At 46.8% G+C, this 6708-nt stretch overlaps 1 protein-coding gene across 1 annotated transcript in view; it reads right to left on the bottom strand.

The window, feature by feature from the left end:
- The window catches only part of CHST13 (carbohydrate sulfotransferase 13), a 74524-nt gene that overhangs the window by 58654 nt on the left and 9162 nt on the right, over window positions 1-6708 (bottom strand). The gene's annotated exons all lie outside the window — the stretch shown is intronic.

Genomic DNA, 6708 nt, shown 5'->3' on the forward strand with positions numbered 1-6708 from the left:
CTGGAAGGCATCGGGCCGTAGTTGTGCGGCGGTGTAGGCGCGCCGAGGCGGTTGCCCTGCTAAAGCATTGCTGGCGGAACTCGCCTCCCAGATCACAAATTGTGCAGGGCCTCAGGAGCATGGAGGGTGGTCTTCCAGTCGCCCGGGACCATTAGGGTGACTCCTCGCGACTGCCTCGAAAGCATGCTTCACATAGGGGTTGGTGACTCCATCGTCCGCACCGGCTATGGGAGCCTCGGTGAGGATATTATAGCTCAGGGGCGGTACTCGACTAACCTCGGGCCAACTATGCCATCCTCCCCCACGGTATCTGTGGAGTGGACGGGCACAATGCAAGAATTCGGCATCGCTTCCGCCAGGGTTTCCTTCTTTGCAGATCGCGGGCTAATACACGCTTCTATGTAGAGTTTGAAACCCGCGCCATTACGTATTGACGGAGGTGCAGTGGCTTCGAAATGAAGGCGGAGCAGGGGAGGGGCGGCTGGGCCGCTGGAGAGTTTGGAATTGGGTGAAGGAGCCGAGGGGGTGAAGGAGGACAGGCGCCGCCCAATTTAGTGGATAGAGAAAATTCGGGGTTGAAATTGAAGGTGAAAGATCGAAGGAGGGCGGCTCTACAGCAAGGGAGCCGTAGGGTCTGCAGGCTGATGGCGACAAAACATTGTCTCCATCGCTGGGTAGCAGCTTACATCGGGCTGCTGAACAGGCTCTTTCCAGTAAGAGTGCACCATGTTTTCCCAGTCCCAGATTCAATGTCCCCCCCTGGGTACCATGGACACTGAGCTTCAATCTCCTCAACCAATTTGGCGCAGCTCCCTCTCTTTACCGGGACCCCTACGCATTTCGCTAACGCTTTCAGTTCGGCTAACGTGCTTGTCATAAGCCCTGCTTTTGCAAGCTCCCATACTCACCGGTGTTCCGCCGGACGAGAGTGTCTCTAGGACGCTGCGGTTCTGGATGCGCCGATCCAGAGGACAGGCGATACCAAACGGTGGTCCCTGGATGCCGATCCAGCGGACTTCGGTATCGCTGCCCTTCCCCAGGCGACACGGTGAGCAGGGTGGAGGTTCGAGGATTCCCGGCTCGCACCAGCTTGTAGGCTCACTCCACGCCGGGTCAGCGTAGCGAACCAGGACGCAAGACGCCGGAGATAACATCTGGTGGAGATCGCCAGCAGCGGGAGACCGAGGTCCGGGTTCCTTAGCGAAGTCTCCCCGGCCCTCACGGGTTCCTGGCACCTTTATTGTTACCCTATCGGGGCGTAGGAGGGAGGGACCGGGGGTTCCTGGAGAACGGGAGGCGGGAGGTCGGGAGATCAGCATGTGATGCATGATCTCATCTGGGTACGGCGGAGAGGAGCGTATCGCTGCCTGAGAGCCTAATCCTCACCTGGGGGCAAGACCATTGTCCCTGCGCCCGGTGATTGAGTCAGACAGTTCATGACCCGTGACTCATGGGGGGACGAGGAGTGGGGGTGCGATGCGACCGGCAAGGCCGCAGGTCCGTTGGCGTCCCAACGTTCTACTACGGCGCTGCTGGGTCGGCAGTGCACTACTACATATACATACTCTAAGGATGATATCAATGGCAGGGGATGGCTGACAACCTGTCCTGTGTGTAGGGATTTCCATTTATGCTCTCTGGCCTCAGCTGCTATAGAATACAGGCCCAAATCACACAATGAGGAGGTTTGGGGGTGGAAGTCAGCCTCCATCTGTTGGGAAGCCTGAGGTAGGCTCCATTTCACCAGAGGAGAGCACAGCAACCCCATATCAGCCTGGCCTCCTCAGCAGTCACTTCCCCTTTTCCTCAGCATTCACTTCTTCAATTTAGTTAGGGGAATCAGCTGCTGCCAGAGTACATGAAAAATGACCAGCAGCAGGTTTATAGACTAAACAGCTTTTATTTCAGCTTTTGTGGCCTACAAGTCACTTTTTCAGATGCATTGTGTGGCTCCTCATAATTTATTTAGCGTATTTATTCCACTGAGGAGCTCTAGCCAACATGTGTGTTTCTTCCCTCCACCATTTTGTTCTCAAAACAACTCTGGAAGGCAGATTAGGTGGCAAGAGAATGATTGGTCCCAGCTCACCTGGTAAATTTGATGGAAAGTGGATATTTGAACCCAGACTCTCCACACTGTAACCACTACATCACTCTAGGCAGATCTTCTGTGAAGAAGGTATGCAAATAATTTTTTTAAAATCAGGATAAAGAAGCCATGAAACATAATTATGCATAGTGATAATCCAATCAAGAAAAATACAGAGATTGTTCACTGGTTTTGCTGAACTAGCTATATTTCTAGTGGGTCTTTACATTTTACTGGATTAGATTTTAATTTTACCCTGTAGCATTTTGAGGTCCCTTGATCTCCTGTTTTAAAAGGTTGCCTTGTGAGGAGCCACAGACAGCATCTGAAGATGGGAGCTCGTGGCCACAAAAAGTTTATGCTGGAATAAACAATATATTAATCTTCAGGGTGCCCCAATACTCCTGTTTTTATCTGTCACAACACTCTAACGTGACTACCCCTCTGGAACCTGAGCTAAAGGTTCAACAATGTGAGCTGATCTGGATAGTTGGGCCAATGACTGCGTGAAAAGCAAAAGCAAAGCAAAGGAGTGTATCACTAACTTCTTCCCTCCCCTCTGCCAGAAGCTCGATTTCCCCAAGTTTGTGAGGTATTACAAATTATGGCAAGGGGGAAATGGCTGTAAACTTTAGAGAAGCTTTAATCCACCCCAAACAAGACAACACTGTTCGAGTAGCCACTGCAAACAGAACACACAGGGAGAAAAAAATGCACAGAGAAAAACAAACCCATTTGCTAGCTTCAATATTTGCAATGCTAAAATAGAAATGCTAACAGAAAGCAAAGGGTTCCTGCCAACCTAGCTTTCCGGGCAGTCATTTCCTATACACCCTGACCAGCAACTTCTTTTTTGATCCCCGCTCCCATCCAGACCCATATTTTAAACAGTGCAAGTTAAAGGGCTAACAACACTGGCTCTAGACACTGACTCACTCCCTGATACTTCAAGGCACAAAGAGCTCTTGAACGTGCTCCTCTCTGGCATGAACAGCAACGAACACTGCAGCTGGGCCTTTCCCTTGTTATGTATGGTGCCTAAGCTACTTACCCTAGGGCAGTGGTGGCGAACCTATGGCATGCATGCCAGAGGTGGCACTCAGAGTCTTCTTTGGGGACGCACTTGCATTCTGCCTCACAGCGTGCGTACCTTTCCTTTGCCATAGATTTTCCTTTATGCATTGTTTTTTGCCATTTCTGAAGCTACCACAGGACAGAACAGAGAAATTGCGCAGTTTCTTCTGTTCTTTTGTTCCAAGTGCTGACAAAATGATTTTTTCTTGTTGTTTTGTTTATCCCCACAAAACAAACAGCTAAACAAAAAGTGTAATTTTTATCTGGGTTTTTTGCTCCTACCTGCCTGCCCCATCTTACTGAACAGCAGTTTTTCCTGCTCTTCTGGTCACCATTTCCAACGGTCAGAAGGGAACACACAAGTGAGTTCTGGGCACCCCATTTAAATTCAGTCCTGAGGCTTAGGGCCACTCCCCACTCACCATAAGCCGCGGGGTCACCTCTTTAAAAGACACGAGGAGGATGGACGTTCCCCACGTCACCAGCGCCCACTGCGCAGCTGCCCTTAATTTGCCGCTGTCCCACCTCCTTGTCGTGCGGCAAATTAGCTCCTCTGAAAAGAGCAACATTTTCAAAAGCCCCGCAGGTGCCGCAGGGGGGTGGGGAACCTCGGCTGTTTACGCGTGGCTGATTCGCTCTGACGCGCAGCTTCCAGCCAATCAGGAAACAGGAACCGTCATTTTGTTTAGGGAGGGTATTCCCGTCAGAAAGTGCTTGGAAATTGAGACGTGTGCACAACAAGACGTGCCAACATTGCTCTTTTTTGCTCGAGCTCCACTGTTTTGCAGCTTGGCAAAGTGCTGCTGAGCACAGGGTTGTCGGCGGTGTAAACCGAAACCGATATTTACTTTCATTTTTCTGCCCAAGCAATTTGCAACAGGTAGTGACGTCAGCATGTGCAGACGTCTTAAAACAATGCATTCAGCTTATCCAAACGAATTTTTCGGGTCAGCCAATCAAAATGGAGCCCCGCCTTCGGCTGGCTGCAACTCCCACGTGTAAATGATGCACACGTGTGCCAGCCAATCAGAACGCTCGATTGCCTCTTTGACTCTTGATGTGGAACCCCACACTATTTCCTGAATGGAAAATGAGTGGGGAACAAATGTCTCCATTGTCAAAAGCCACGGAGGCTTTTCTACGAGGGGTCGCTGTGGGGTTGCACTCAGACGAGGTAAGTGGGGAGTGGCCTTTACTTTCAAAGGGGAGGTCAGAAGTTAGGGTTGCCAATGTCTAGGTGGAGAATGGGCATTCCCCTGGAATTACAACTTATCTCCAAACTACAGAGACTGGTTCTTCTTGAAGGAATGGCAGCCTCGGAGAGTAGACTCTATGTCATTGTATCTCTGCTGAACTCCCTCAAACTCTGCAGTCCCCAAGTACAACCCCCAAATAGCCTAAGGCACAGTTGGTAACCCTAGAAGTTAGAACATTTGACTTAGAACATTTGAAGCATCTTATCTAACCTCAGTTTTCTGCCAATACGCAAACTCTGTAGGCTGCTCAGGATCTCCAACTGGTACAAAATGCTAGACGGTGTCAGTAAAAATATGCATGTTATACAAAATTTGTGAGTGCTGCCTGGCTTATTATCTAGTTCTAAGAACAATTCAATCTGTTGGCTTTACATTTAAAGCTTTTCCTAGCCTGGGGCCTCATATCTGCATGACAGCCTTTCCCTGAATACTTTTCAGCAACAGTTATGCTTTGTCAAAAAGACTTTTTTTCTCAACGAATATATATATATATATATATAAGAAAATGGATCAAAGGAATTGTGGGGGAGGGATCTTTTGAAATTTAGCCCCCTGGCCACCAGCGGCCTGCACTTCACCTACAGTTCTGCAACAAACATCTAGCTCATAAAAAGCCAACTTCAACTTTTATATTAAAAGGAACAGCTGTCACAAATTAGTTGCAACCACTGCTAAAATTACAACCATGAAACTAGGCCACCAACAGACGACACTGGTGTACTTCTGAAGGTAACACCTGCTATGAAGTTGACAGAAATGCTTAGGTCCTATTCAGAGTGAGCAGACCGATTTAATAAAGAAAGACGTGGCACTCAGTTTGCAAGGCCTGAGCAAGGCTCTTAACAATAAGACTTTTGGGAGGTCACAGGGTCACCATAAGCGGAAAGTGTCTTGAAGGCACTTAACACAGAGACACGTTCAGATTTTAAAAAGAGACACACACAAATTTCTAATCTCATTCTCCCACTTCAGCCTGCTCTGCTCACTAAAACCATGCCCTTGAGGAGGGGACAGCAAAACCTCAGCAATAGTGCGATGAACGAAGTGGCGGTCTTCAAGGAGAACTGGTAGACCAATTGCTTTTTCTGCTGGCAGAATTTACTTTTGCCAGTGGAATGCTCAGTAACAATCTAAATCAGTGACTCCACTATATAGTCCCACGATAGAGAAGAGTGTGGAAGTGATCTGTTCTATGGGACAAGCTACAAAGAGATGAAAGTTTCAGAATCTCCCAGAGCTCCTCAACATTCTGCCTAAAGAAGGATTCTGTATAAAATGAAAGACTGCATGTTTGGCCAAAAAAGGTCATCGATAAGGAGAAAAAGTTGTGACTGTGCAGCCTGATCCATATATGTGAAAGGTTAATGCAAAATGTGAAAATTCAGACTTACATTTGGAAGAAGACTCCAGTCCAGTGGAATTTACAGAGAATGTTGCAACAGCTGGCCATATTTATAAACAGTATTACTTCAGCTTTACAGTTCTCATCTGCATACCAAAGTCATCTTAGAATGGTAACCTCAATGGTTCTTCTAAAGATTGTGTAGCGCTTTGAAGACTGAAGCTTAAGACTGTAATTCTACCTCAATCAGTCAGCATTTTTAAAATACTTTATTGACTTCAGAAGATCAAGTTTATTTTCTCTACAGGACTGACTGGAGGCATGATTCACCATGTACCTGTTGTGACAGGATAAAAAATTGATGTAGGAATAAAAGCTTCCTTTCAACACATTAAAAAATGTTTTATTCTACAATAATAGAGAGATTTCTTCTAACTTCCCTGTAAAAAGTCTGATTTTATTGTTCAGGTCTGAAAATGTGTTGTAGAAAAGCCCTGTGACTGCTAATGATCTCTGATATTTTAAAAGACTTTAATTGTGCATGGTAGAACAGATAGGTTCATCAAAGAAATGGGGTGGCCCAGTAGCCTTTATGAAACGTAGCACAAGATGCTAGAATGTCTGATTACAAACAGTGTCAAACTAAGCACAGCTGCACCCTTCTAAGTCCACTGAAGTCAGTAGTCTAAGAACTGGACTGAAAGAAAAGCAACAACATCTTGAATCTAAGGAGAGCATGACAATTAAGAAGTGGGTCATTCTGACACTGCGATATCATTTTTAAGATGTCCACAATCATGACCTATGTCAAGGGTGGCCAATGTTGCTTAATGTAAGAGCTGCAAAGAATAAACGTCTTCTGTTTGAAAGCCAAAAAACATGAAGAAATAGTACACACCCATTTTTAATTCCTACATGCAAATTTTGTTACAAATCTTTTATATAAA

The sequence above is a fragment of the Sphaerodactylus townsendi genome, linkage group LG03 (assembly GCF_021028975.2).
Source record: "Sphaerodactylus townsendi isolate TG3544 linkage group LG03, MPM_Stown_v2.3, whole genome shotgun sequence".
Lineage (NCBI taxonomy): Eukaryota > Metazoa > Chordata > Lepidosauria > Squamata > Sphaerodactylidae > Sphaerodactylus > Sphaerodactylus townsendi.